Source organism: Triticum dicoccoides, chromosome 7B (genome assembly GCF_002162155.2).
Source record: "Triticum dicoccoides isolate Atlit2015 ecotype Zavitan chromosome 7B, WEW_v2.0, whole genome shotgun sequence".
Lineage (NCBI taxonomy): Eukaryota > Viridiplantae > Streptophyta > Magnoliopsida > Poales > Poaceae > Triticum > Triticum dicoccoides.
The window spans coordinates 678,709,159-678,723,762 of NC_041393.1; positions in this window are offsets into that span (position 1 = coordinate 678,709,159).

Below are 14,604 nucleotides of genomic sequence, written 5' to 3' on the forward strand. Positions count from 1 at the left end.
AACTACTTGCAACTCCTGGACAGAGAGCTAGGGTGAATAAGAAGTCGAGCGGGGTCATATTTCAGGGCCCAATGCATGGTAGTAGCTGTATCTTAAATCACGCATACAGATCTCAGTGCTTAAGGTCGGCTTCAATGAAACAACCCACCATGTACTCCTACATGGCCTCTCATCGATACCTTTACCAAATCGTGTTCACCACACCACTCTCATTACCGAGATAAACATTTCACTCTAGCCCATCACCCAGATGAACCAGACCTGACACGACTCTAAGCATAGCGGGCATAGCAAGGTAGGAACAACACATACATATGGCTCAAACAACTCCTACACATGCTAGTGGGTTTCATCTAGTTACTGTGGCAATGACAGGTCATGCAGAGGAAATGGGTTCAACTACCGTAGCACACAGCAGTTTGAAACGCGTTGTCTTAATGCAGTAAAAGAGAGCAGGAGCGAGAACATGGGATTGTATCGATATGATCAAATGGTTGGTTGCTTGCCTGATGGTTCGATGCACTGATACGGTTCTTCGTTAGGGTAATCACGGTACTCCTCGGAGACAGAACCTGTCGCAAAGGGCATCGATACACAAGCATCACCAAACAATGTGCAACAATATGATGCATGCATGAAACATGGCAATATGAGTGTATTGGGCTAATGCAACTAAAGCCAGAAGGGTTTGAACAAATTTGAATCAAAGATTCAAATTCCAAATTCAAATATGGCCTTTTAAAGTGCCTTTCCTTGTTCTGCTTAAAACATCAATTTAACTTGTTTGATCATGCATGAAAATAGTACAGATGGATAGATTGGATTTTTCTGATCATTTTTCATATATAATTTGTCCAATTTGGAGTTACAGAATAAAAGTTATGAATTTTTGAAGTTTAAATAATATTCTGGAATTTCCTGATTTAAATTAAATCCAGAAAATCAATTACTGCGTCAGCCTGACGTCAGTGTGACGTCAGCAGGTCAACGGAACTGGTCCAGGTCAAACCTGACAGTGGGTCCCGCATGTCAGGGTGATTATTTTAATTAAAACTTAATTAAAACTAATCCTGTTTAATTAACAGGGCTGGGCCCCACCTGTCATTGACTCAGGGGAGTCAACCAGGGCCCACCCGTGGTCAAACCCGGGTCGGCTGCACCGGCGAGCCCGACGCGGCGGCGGAAGTGGTTTTGGCCATTTCGGCCACCAAATGGGCCGCGGAGACCACCGGAGGGAAGCTGAGGACAAACCGCAGCTCTTGGCGGAGTCCGTTGAGGTCGGGATGGCCGGAGTTGGCGCCGGCGACGACTTTGGCGGCCACCGGGGTTCGGTCGGAGGTGAACTTGGCGCTAGAGGGTTCGGTGAGGCTCGTGGAGTAGCTAGCTAGGTGCTGCGGAACTTGGTGAGTAAGATGGACACCATCTTGTGGCCGGAGGATGACCGGGAGCACGTCGGCGACGAGCTCCACGGCGGTGGGTGCGGTTGAGCTCCGGGAGGTTGCTACACGGCTCGGGAGCAAGAACGGAAGGGAGGGGAAGATGGCTAAGCTCACAGTGAGTGCGACGGAGTTCTTGGTGCGGCCGAAGATGGACCGGAGCGACGACGGCGTTGAAGGGGATCTCCGGCGACGGTGAGCTCGGGCGAGGTCGGTGCGGTGGTCTCGGGCGTTGCGAGCGCTCGGGGCTCGGCTGCTCGATGAAGTGGACAGCGGCGGAGCTCCTGGACACGGTGAGACGGCGTGGGGTGGTCGGAGGGCGTGGCTACGGCGAGGGGGTGGCGGCGATGGCGTCGGCCATGGCTGGGGCGTGCGAGGGGGAGGAGCTGGAGAGGAGAGGGGGTGTCTGGGGGGTTCGGGGGAGAGAGGGAGGCCGATCCACGACGTCACCTGGCGAGGGGAGCGGCGAGGCGGCGAGCAGGTGCGTGGCGCACGCCGCGGTCGCCGTCGGGCACCTGCCTGCCTGCCTGGCCGGCAAGCAGCTCGCTGGAGCGGTGCTGGGCTGGGCCGGCAGGTGGGCCAGGGGCAGGCGCCAAGTAAGCTTTCCCCCTTTTTTTTCTGTTTCTGTTTTTATTTAATATATCTGCAACTTTGTTGAATTTAATAAAATACCTAGGCAACTTCAAAAATCACCAAATCACTCCTGGTCCATAGTTGGATTATTTCCAACATGAAACATTTTAGTTTGGAGGTATTTGAGCATTTAAATATTTTATATAATTTTAAATGCCCAAATTCAAATATTTATGAATTAATTCAAAAACCCTAAGATGGCCTAGGAAAATGTGCACCACTTTTGGCAGAGGTTCTGAACCAAGACAAAAATGATGGGCATTTTAGAAGGGCATTTCAGGTTCATTGAAAATTATTTTAGTAAACCCTAGTTGGTTTCAGAGGGGACTGGGGGTTCTGTCATCCCCATTTCAAGTTTCTGATGAAAGAGTAAACATGATGCAACACTCTAATGCATGACTAGCTAGGTTGTGACAACTCACCCCCACTCAAAAGAATCTCGTCCCGAGATTTGGGTTCCTCCGGGAAGAAGGCGGGGTACTCGAGTCGAAGACGATCCTCCCTTTCCCAAGTTGCTTCATCCTCAGAATGGTGCGACCATTGAACTTTGAGGAACTTGATGTTCTGGCGTCGAGTGGTACGCTCGGCCTGATCGAGGATACGAATGGGGTACTCTCGATATGTAAGATTATCTTGGAGATCAAGCGTTTCGTGGTCCACTTCACGGATAGGATCCGAGAAGCAACGCCTGAGTTGAGAAACGTGGAAGACGTCGTGAACTCTGGAGAGGTGCGGAGGTAGTTCCAACTGGTAGGCAACTTCTCCTCGTTTGGCGAGAATGCGAAAAGGTCCAATGTAACGAGGAGCCAATTTGCCTTTGATGCCGAAACGATGGGTTCCCTTCAGAGGGGTGACCCGAAGATAAGCCTTCTCGTCAACCTCGAAAGTCATAGCCTTATGTTTTCGGTCATATTGACTCTTTTGACGGGATTGGGCTGTTTTCAACTTTTCCCGAATGATGCGAACTTGTTCTTCTGCTTCCTGAATCATATCCGGGCCAAAGAATTGTCTTTCCCCGGTCTCTGACCAGTTAAGGGGTGTTCGACATCGTCGTCCATAGAGAACTTCAAAAGGGGCTTTACCCAAGCTAGATTGATAGCTGTTGTTATAAGCGAATTCGGCAAATGGAAGGCACTTCTCCCAGTCCATTCCGAATGAGATAACAGAGGCTCGAAGCATGTCTTCTAGAATTTGGTTGACGCGTTCCACTTGACCGCTCGACTGAGGGTGGAAGGCGGTGCTAAAGGAGAGACGGGTTCCCATAGCATTCTGGAAACTTTCCCAAAATCGAGAGGTGAAAAGACTTCCTCGATCCGAGTTAATTTCCAAAGGAACACCATGGAGGGACACTATTCGGGAGATGTATAAGTCTGCCAATTGACTGGCGGTTATACTCTCACGAACAGGTAAGAAATGGGCTACTTTGGAAAGACGATCGACAACGACAAAGATAGCATTATTCCCTCTCTTGGTCCTGGGAAAACCGGTAATGAAATCCATACCAATTTTATCCCATTTCCATTCAGGAATAGCTAGGGGTTGAAGGGTGCCAGCGGGCCGTTGATGCTCTGCTTTTACACGACGACAGACGTCGCAATTAGCAATATACTGAGCAATTTCTCTCTTCATCCTAGTCCACCAGAACCTCTGGCGTAGGTCCTGATACATCTTAGTACTACCGGGATGAATAGTGAGAGGAGATTCATGAGCCTCCTTAAGGATCAACTGCCGTAGATGCTGGTTCTTGGGAACCACTAGACGGTTCTCAAAGTACACAACACCATGATCATTTGTGGAGAAACAACTAGCACCTCCGCTAGCAATGTTCTCCTTGATCTTAGCTATTCCCTTATCTCGCTTCTGGGCAGCAATGATTTGATCCGTAAGAGTAGGTTTCGCCACCAAAGTGGAGAGAAATCCTTGAGGAACAATGTGAAGGTTAAGCTTCCGAAATTCCTCATGGAGAAGCGGTTGACTTTGTTGTAACATCAGATTGTTACAATAAGATTTACGACTTAGCGCATCAGCCATGACGTTGGCTTTCCCTGGGGTGTAGGTTATTCCTAAGTCGAAGTCTGTGATCAATTCAACCCAACGTCTCTGCCTGAGATTCAAATCCGGTTGGGTGAAGATGTACTTCAGACTTTGATGATCAGTGAATATTTCGCAACGATTACCGAGGAGGTAATGTCGCCAGGTCTTAAGTGCATAGACTACGGCTGCAAGCTCTAGATCATGAGTAGGATAATTCTCCTCATGTGGGTGCAATTGCCGTGAAGCGTAGGCAATTACGTGTCGATCTTGCATGAGAATGCAACCTAGTCCTTGTCGCGAGGCGTCGCAGTAGATAACAAAGTCCTTAGAGAAGTCTGGCGGTACCAGTACGGGAGCAGAAGTCAGGCGTCTTTTCAGTTCCTGAAAGCTGTGCTCACATTGTGGAGTCCATTCGAACTTTTTATCTTTCTTGAGGAGCTCGGTTAGAGGTTTAGCAACCTTGGAGAAGTTCTCGACAAAGCGACGACAATAGCTCGCTAAGCCTAGAAAACTCCGAACTTGCTTGACTGATTCAGGTGGAGTCCAGTTAAGGATGGCTTGAACTCGCTCAGGGTTAACAGCAATACCTTTACCAGATATTACATGACCCAGATAGGTCACTTCTGACAACCAGAATTCACATTTAGAAAATTTGGCATAAAGGCGATGCTCTCGAAGTTTTTGCAACACTAGCCTTAGATGTTCGGCATGTTCTTCCTCGTTCTTGGAGTAGATGAGTATATCATCGAGGTAAACCACGACGAATTTATCCAAATACTCCATGAAGATTGAGTTCATTAACCGAGAAAAGGTGGCTGGAGCGTTGGTTAATCCGAAGGACATGACGGTGTACTCGTATTGGCCATAACGAGTAACAAAGGCCGTTTTAGGAATGTCCCCGTTTCTGATTTTGATTTGATGGTAGCCCAACCTCAAATCCATTTTGGAGAAGACTAAGGATCCAGCGAGCTGATCGTACAGGTCGTTGATCCTGGGAAGCGGATATTTGTTCTTGATTGTGACCAAGTTGACAGGTCGGTAATCTACAACCATCCGGTCCGTACCATCCTTCTTCTTGACGAATAGGACGGGGCAAGCCCACGGAGATGAGCTAGGTCGGATGAAACCCTTTTTCAAGGACTCATCGAGTTGTTTCTTAAGCTCGGCTAGTTCTAGGGGTGCCATCTTATAAGGTCTTCTAGCAATCGGAACGGTTCCTGGAATGAGGTCTATTACAAACTCAACATCCCTGTCAGGTGGAACACCTGGCAATTCCTCTGGAAAGACATCCGGGAAGTCACGGACTACCGGAACGTCCTCAAGGTCTGGCAAAGGGCTGGCGTTAAGAGAATATAATTGTCGCTTGGCTATTCGGGTCAAGACATGGACTATCTTCCCCGAAGGATGGGTGAGTTGAACAGTCCTAGAGAAGCAATCGATTTGGGCATGATGAGCCGACATCCAGTCCATACCTAGAATGATATTAATATCTGAAGATTTAAGGGCTATCAAAGACGCGAGGAAAACAAGTCTGTTGACTTGGATTTCATTTCCATAACTTACCCTAGAGGTCTGCCATCTAGAACCAGGGGTAGAGATTTCCATAGTGGATGGCATGTCACAGAATGCAACGTTATGCAAACGAGCATAACTTTCAGATATAAAAGAATGAGAGGCTCCTGTATCGAAAAGAACAGATGCCGGGTGGCAGTTAACAAGAAGCGTACCGAGAACGACGTTGGGATCCTCTTGAGCTTCTTCGGCAGAGATACAGTTGACATGGCCACGTGAAGCGGTGACCGGTTTAGCATGAAACACTTTCCCTGTCGGCTTGCCACGGCCAACAGCTTTAGCAGATTGATTGGGGTTGGTCTGGGGACACTCACGCATATAGTGACCCGATTCCCCACACTTGAAACAAGTCACGGAACTGGTACGTGGAGGAGCATTGTTAGTTGGACCCCCATAGGGCTTGGCTGGAGCAGACTGTTGAACGGGGCGAGGCGCCTGGAAGGATGGCCTCGGTGTAAACCTGGGTGGCAGGGCGGTGTTGGGTACCCACACGCGGCGCTTCTGAGGACCAGCACCGGATGAGGAACCCGTGTCACGTCCATGCTTGCGTGTTGCGTCATAGTCAGTCTGACCAGTTTCAGCACTAATGGCTTTGTTGACAAGTTTCGAAAAAGATGTGCACTCATGCAGACGGAGGTCGCGGCGAAGCTCAGGACTAAGGCCCTTACGGAACCTTGCTTGCTTCTTGGCATCGGTAGACACTTCCTCGGTTGCATATCGTGCGAGATTACCAAACTCCCTGCTGTAAGCATCCACAGAAAGTCGGCCTTGGGTGAAACTGCAAAATTCTTCACGTTTACGGTCCATGAGACCCTCCGGAATGTGATGTTCACGAAAAGCCTCGCTGAATTCAGCCCAAGTAGTGACATGGCCCGCTGGGCGCATAGCTCCATAATTCTCCCACCATAGACTGGCGGGGCCTTCAAGATGATATGCAGCAAAGGTGACCTTGTCAACCTCCGCTACCAGCGCGGAACGCAGTTTATGAGAGATACTGCGAAGCCAGTCATCAGCGTCGAGAGGCTCGACGGAGTGGTGGAACGTGGGTGGATGCAATTTGATAAAATCACTGAGTGACACCACGTTAGCCCTCTGATGGTGTGCTGTATTCTGTTCAATACGCTCCAACAAACGGTTTGTCTCCCGCTTGTTTCTCTCAGCTTCCATCATGACCTCGGCTAGTGAAGGAGGATGAGGCAGATTTGCATCCCTGGCTTCACTGCCTTCGGCCTGCTCTTGAGAAGCAGGGTTAGCGCGCGTGTTGACCATCCTAGGAAATCAAGACAATGTTTTAGTCAGGATGGTAAAATTCCGACATAGGATTTATAATGTAAGAAATAACTCGGAATGCAAGATGATCATCCGTATGACATGGTAGATACAGAAACTGCTTCTTTATTCCATCGTCATACACACCATACAGGGTTTAGTACAAGACCAAACAAGTACTATTACGGTGAAAAGAGGACTACATCTCATCGGAGGCATTCCAAGCTCCTATACATTATTTTTCTACACCTCCGGAAGGAGTACAAACTAGGTCATATCCCACGAGTCATGCGGGACGATAGACTACACAGCTAGTGCGAACTAGTGATACTACCACTAACTCAGACCGATCCGTAGTAGTCCTCGTAGAAGTCACCTCCATAGCCTGGAAGCTCAACATGATCATCTGGAAACAGACGGTCTCGCGGAGCTTGTGGACCATAGGGGCTGGGATGAGGCCTTGGACCAACAAACGGTGGCCTGCGGGGACCGCGAGGTGGGGTGATGCCTCCTACATCACGCCAAACCATCACGTCTGGCAGAGCAGATCTCACAGGATAGAGATCGCGCATATCTGAATATCCAGCTTGCACCGCCGGTGCGAACCGAGTCAAAGTGGCCCAGTGGTCAGCACGGGTGTTGAAGAGCTCTAGCCTTAAGGCCCGATTTTCACGGTCCTTATCCTCGAGCATCTCAGCAGTGGTGCGAGTCCGTGAATCCTCCTGAGTGGAGTCAGCATAGATAGCCTGGAGATACCCTTGTGCTCCCGGAAGTGATCCTGGCATATACCGGAAATCAGAGTCCCGAAATAACCCAGATCTGACTCGCATAATGGTCATCATAGAGTAGGCGGCGTCCTGCACAGCCATCTCAATAGTAACCCCGAGTCCATAGGAGCAGTGAAGAGGCTCGGTGGATCCAGGATAAGATGGAAATATCCTGACAGTGCAGAGATACTGGCTTTGATTGAAGTCCCGGAATTGCTCTTCGACCGTGTACTCGGGATACCAACGGTATCCAGCCTCAGTCATTACCCTGACCAACTTAGCAGTATGGCCGGGTACATCTAGGCATCGAGTCAGGCGAACCACTTGATTGAGGTCGCGAGTGGCCATCTGAAAGCATATCATAATGCAAAGGCATTAGAATTTCTAGCAAAATTTCGGCAGCATAACAGCTGTAAATGCTCAAAAGGATTTGAGACATTTGACAAAGGATTTCGTACACACTCAACATCACCATATCAAAGTTCTGAAACCATTCTGGCTACATAATGTGGTAGTAGAACTGAACTAGGCTTGTAACCATCAAACTTATAAGGTACTACTGATTAGTAACACGTGATCCTGATAGAGGAATAGATCCTAATTCCTTAACCCCCGGTGGAAGAATGGACTGACTCAGATCAGAAAGTCATAAGGTATAAGAAGTAAAAAGAGCCTTACGTTCCAACCCACAAACAATTCCCCTACATATAACTAAAGAATTTCTAGACTCAACATCGACCAGTTTGGCTTGGAGAACCTACAGGCAGTCCGGCTCTGATGCCAACGCTGTCAGGACCCCGACTCGATGTCACATCGATCTAGCTGGTAACACCTCATATCACTTTGCGGCCTCACGCACGGTATCCCCACGGGTGTCGTCTTACCTTTTCCCGGGACCGTTTGCGCCTTTTGGCTCACGTATATGATAGTGTCGCTAGCATCCATATGATAAAGAGCCCGGGCTGACATGACTAGTCGTAAACCCAAAGTGGCTCAGACTTACAGGGACAGGCATCCATGACCCAGCTTCGAACGTGTCGGTCATCAGCAAGTGGGTCCGGGCTGTAGCACTGGGCTAGCAGGACTCCGGTGAACCGGGCTGTAGCGGGCTAACAGGACTCCGGTACTCAAAGCGTGACATTTCCCAGAAGGGACAGACACAGGAACGAAGAAGGACACATGCCGGCCAGCCTAAGTGTTCCAGAGCAGTAGCAAGCTACCATGGCTCAGCGGTAACACTAGGAGACATTTCCCGGTAAGAGAGGCTACTAAAGATAAACAACTAGATAGTCAGATCCCACACATACTAAGCATTTCAATCATACACACAATATGCTCGATATGTGCAAATACAACGAAGCATCACAACATGACTCTACGACACAAGTACTTTATTTAAGGCTCAGTGAACCATACATAACATACACAAAGGTACGGGTCTCACGACCCCACATACAAGTCATACAGTCATACAAACCAGCAGCGGAATAACTTGTCTGGGTACAGACAACTAGTAAAATAAAAGAGGCTTGGAAAGCCTAGCTATACTACGTGGTCCTTCACAAGCTCAGGGTCACCACCTGGGTCTTTAGCCTACTCGTTGATGTCAACGTCTACATAGAACCCATCAGAAGGGGTTGCAGCGTCTTCTGTAGAAATGTAGATTATAGCAACATGAGTACAAAGGTACTCAGCAAGACTTACATCAGATCCTACATACATGCATAGTATCAAGAAGGGTTGGTGGAGTTATTGCAGCAAGCCAGCTTTGACTCTTGGCTAGGCTATCCTACGATACTCCAACTTGAAATGGTTTTGCGCACACGAGTCCACTACTCACCAATTCAATACACTACCGAGGATCCACCTCCGTCTTCCTACGGAAGAGCCATCCTCGGCACTCACACTTATCTTGAGGCTTTTAACAGTTTCCATTTACTTGTCTATGAACTGTATAGGCAACCAAGTAGTCCTTTACCGCGGACGCGGCTATTCGAATAGATTATGATAACCCTGCAGGGGTGTACTTCTTCATACATGTTTCCACCACTTAGCGTCTACACACGACATGTGCTCGGCAGACTTCAAGCGAAACCGACGTGGGTGTAGACCACGACCTACCTAAACACTTAAGCCTCTAGTCCAGGTTTATCGCCTATTCAGGTTCCATCCGCAGGGAGTCCGGCCGAGGTTTCCCATACGGCCCCGAACGATGTGAACAGGGTTCCCGAGATACCTAACGGGTATTCGGTACACCCGGCCACGTACCTACCGCATCACAGCCCACCCCTATGGTCAGCGCTGTGCACGGCCTCCAGTAGGCTACAAACACCAGAAACTACTTGCAACTCCTGGACAGAGAGCTAGGGTGAATAAGAAGTCGAGCGGGGTCATATTTCAGGGCCCAATGCATGGTAGTAGCTGTATCTTAAATCACGCATACAGATCTCAGTGCTTAAGGTCGGCTTCAATGAAACAACCCACCATGTACTCCTACATGGCCTCTCATCGATACCTTTACCAAATCGTGTTCACCACACCACTCTCATTACCGACATAATCATTTCACTCTAGCCCATCACCCAGATGAACCAGACCTGACACGACTCTAAGCATAGCAGGCATAGCAAGGTAGGAACAACACATACATATGGCTCAATCAACTCCTACACATGCTAGTGAGTTTCATCTAGTTACTGTGGCAATGACAGGTCATGCAGAGGAAATGGGTTCAACTACCGTAGCACACAGCAGTTTGAATCGCGTTGTCTTAATGTAGTAAAAGAGAGCAGGAGCGAGAACATGGGATTGTATCGATATGATCAAATGGTTGGTTGCTTGCCTGATGGTTCGATGCACGGATACGGTTCTTCGTTAGGGTAATCACGGTACTCCTCGGGGACAGAACCTGTCGCAAGGCCATCGATACACAAGCATCACCAAACAATGTGCAACAATATGATGCATGCATGAAACATGGCAATATGAGTGTATTGGGCTAATGCAACTAAAGCTAGAAGGGTTTGAACAAATTTGAATCAAAGATTCAAATTTCAAATTCAAATATGGCCTTTTAAAGTGCTTTTCCTTGTTCTGCTTAAAACATCAATTTAACTTGTTTGATCATGCATGAAAATAGTACAGATGGATAGATTGGATTTTTCTGATCATTTTTCATATATAATTTGTCCAATTTGGAGCTACAGAATAAAAGTTATGAATTTTTGAAGTTTAAATAATATTCTGGAATTTCCTGATTTAATTTAATTCCAGAAATATAATTATTGCGTCAGCATGACGTCAGCATGACGTCAGTGGTCAACTGTGGCTGGCTGAGGTCAAACCTGACGTGTGGGGCCCACACGTCAGTGACAGGGGGGGTTAAACAGGATTAAATTAATCCTAATTAGGGGTTAGTGGCGCTGGGGCCCACTGTCAGTGTCAGGGGGGGTTGACTAACAGTAGTTAGCGCTAACCTAACCACCTGGCCGACAGGGCCCACGCGTCAGTGACCCTGGGGGGTCAAACCCCAGGTCGGACAAGTCAAACCCCACCGGCGACATGACGCCGGCGAGGCCCGAGACGGCGGCGAAAGTGCTTTTTGCCATTCCGGCAACCAAATGGACGGCGGAAGGCATCTACGTGTTGCTGAGGTTGAGCCGCGACTATTGGTGGTGCTGGTTGGGCTCGGGGTGGCCGGAGTTGACGGCGACGAGCTCGGCTGCGGCGGCCGGAGTTCGGGTGCGGTCGGGATCAGTGTTGCAGGGGGTTTGGGGAGGCGTTGGTGCGTGCTGCGTGCTCCTGGTGAGGTGGGGAGCACGATGGTGTGCTCGGTTGGGCGCTACGGCGACCGTGGCCACGACGGCGACATCGCCGGCGGCGTGGAGCTCTCGGCCGAGGTGGGGCTAGGGCCTAGAAGTCGAAAGAGACCAGGGAAGAAGGGGGAAACGATCCGGGGGCTCACCGCGGAGCTGCAGGGATGGTTAGCGGGCTCGGGGACGCGCTGGTGACGGTGAATTCGACGGCGACGACGGTCGGAGCCTGAAGAGGGGAACGGCGACGTGGCGGCGATGCAGGGCTTCCGGGGACCCGTGGAGCGGTGGGGAGGAAGAGGGAGTCGAGGCGGAGCTTCTGAGCTAGTCGGGGGAGCGAGGGGTGGCCGGAGACGATGGCTATGGCGAACGGCGGCGACGGTGGTGTTCGGCCGTGAGAGAGAGAGAGCGAGGGAGAGGAGAGGAGAGCCGGGGGAGAGTGAGAGAGAGCAGGGGGAGAGGCGTGGCGTCGTCCAGGGCGTCGAGCGAGGAGGGGAGGGCAGGCAAGCAGGCGAGCAGGTGGCGTGGCGCGGTGGCGCGCGCGCGCGCGCCACACTCCCCTCCCTCTGTCGGGACGAAGACGACAGAGGAGGGAGGTGGGCTGGGCCGGCTGCTGGCTGGGCCAGCCAGCTGGCTGGGCCGCACAGGGAGGAGCCCAGGTAAGCTTCTCCCTTTATATATTTTTCTGTTTTCTGTTTTTCTAATACTTCTGCAACTTTGTTGAATTAAATAAAATACCTAGGCTAGGTCAAAAATCACCAAACTTTTCCTGGCCCATAGTTGGATTATTTCCAACATGAAACATTTTAGTTTGGAGGTATTTGAGCATTTAAATATTTTATATTATTTTAAATGCCCAAATTCAAATATTTATGATTTAATTCAAAAACCCTAGGATGGCCTAGGAAAATGTGCACCATTTTTGGCAGAGGTTCTGAACCAAGACAAAAATGATGGGCATTTTAGAAGGGCATTTCAGGTTCATTGAAAAATTATTTTAGTAACCCTAGTTGGTTTCAGAGGGGACTGGGGGTTCTGTCATCCCCATTTCAAGTTTCTGATGAAAGAGTAAACATGATGCAACACTCTAATGCATGACTAGCTAGGTTGTGACAAATTAGTTCGGAGCTACGGCCTATAAGATATGAGCAAAACAAGTTAAACATGGCATTGATGCAAAATGCATTCAAACATAAAGCAAACACACTCAAAAACATGGATGCAATGAGGTAATATGAAACTACATGCAATTCTAAGCAAGTTTCATATAGAGCACACTCAAAACGGAGCAACGGTTCAACACATACACTCTATACAAGTTTAAAAGACAAGTTGTCCAAAACAGCAACTAGGCATCTAGCAAGCATCAAAACAATATGCTACAGCATCTCAACGTGAAACAAAAGGCATGGGCATAAATTATAGATGAAGCCCAACAAAACATGAACATTGAGCTATCTCCAGAAAACACTATAACATGCTCAAAAGGTCATGGCAAGATTGCAAATAATAATAGTTTTAGACTTAGCAGAAATAACATCAGTTGCAATGTTTAGAGCTATCAAACAACATGTTACAAGAAGCTATCCTGGCAAACAAAGGCATGGCATGATAGTACTAAAGAAAAAGAACAAAACTCTTTTACTGAACTAATTCCAAAGATCAACAGAAAAGATGGTAGCATCCATGCAAACATGGCAAATGATATGACAGATTCAGACATGGCAGGAACAACAATAAGTAGGCATGTTGGTGAGATTGTACAACTCACCACAGAGTAATACATGGCATGGAAAGGTGACCAAAAATAAGAAGACACATTTATGAAGCTAATCATGGCAATATCATGGTCATAGGGTGCATGGATCACTAGCAAAACTCATGGCAAAACTGAACTTAATGTTAACAGGCTGACAACAACATTATTTAGCAATTTGAGAGCAAGATTACAATAAGCTACAACAGGCTATAAATGCAACCAGGTGCATCGATGGATAGAGAATGACATGTGTAACAAAACATACTTAGTTAACATCTCCAGATTATGCATAGAATGACTAGTAGCAGCAGGTTTACATAGCATCATGATATAGCAGATTCAGCCTAGCAAAACAGCAACAGCAAGTACTCTACTTCATGAGCTCGATGCACTCACTACAAGACACACAAAAATACATGGATTGCACCACTGTAAAGATGACATTATGTAGCTCAAAACTCATGTAGACATCAAGCTCATAGGATGCACACACAAAATGCAATGAAAAAGACAAATCACCAAGTTCTGTTAACAGACAGCAGTTAACATCATATAGCACTCTTGCAACGATAATTAGAGCCTCAGGATCGACTCAAACAAGCATGGCACAATAGATCAAAATGAAGAGCAGTTCATGCTGAACATTTGGATATATCGCACGCACGAAACGGAGTAGCACACACAAAGTTACAACAGGTAAAAGGTAGCACCAGAATGTAACTATTTCGGGACTTGGCAGTTTTCAGTAAAAAAACAGGATGAGCGTCAAATAGCAACTAGCACGCAGGGCGGGATCTAGTGGGCGCTCACCTAGCGGGCTTCGGCCCAGGATGTGGATGCAGGCTGTGGAGGCCGGTGGCTGGGCCAGGCCTCCCACTGGGCTGGAGAAGGGACCCATACGGGCGGCGGCCCAAGCGAGCGGGCGCGGAGCCCATCGTCTCCTCGTGCACCCGCACGAGCAGGGAGGCCGGCGATGGACGCATGGCCATGGCTGGCCGGCGGAACCAGAGGAACTTGGCGCAGGGACATCTAGGATGGACGGGACGAGGCGGGTCCGTTCCATGGCCATCGGGTCCGGCGAGGAGAGCGCGCCGGCGGGCGGGGGTTGACTTGGAGCTCGGCTCCCATGGCACTGCTGCAGAGAGAGGAGGAGAGATTAGGGATAGACGAAGGAGGAAGGAGAAGGAGGGAGCAGGGGCGGCGCGAACTGGCGAGATCCAGACCGGGCGGCGGTGGGTCCGGCTGGATCCGGCGGAGCGGCGAGCTCCCGATCCAGATCGGGCGTGGGGAAGAGGCGCGGCCGAGGCGCGGGGGCGGGTGCG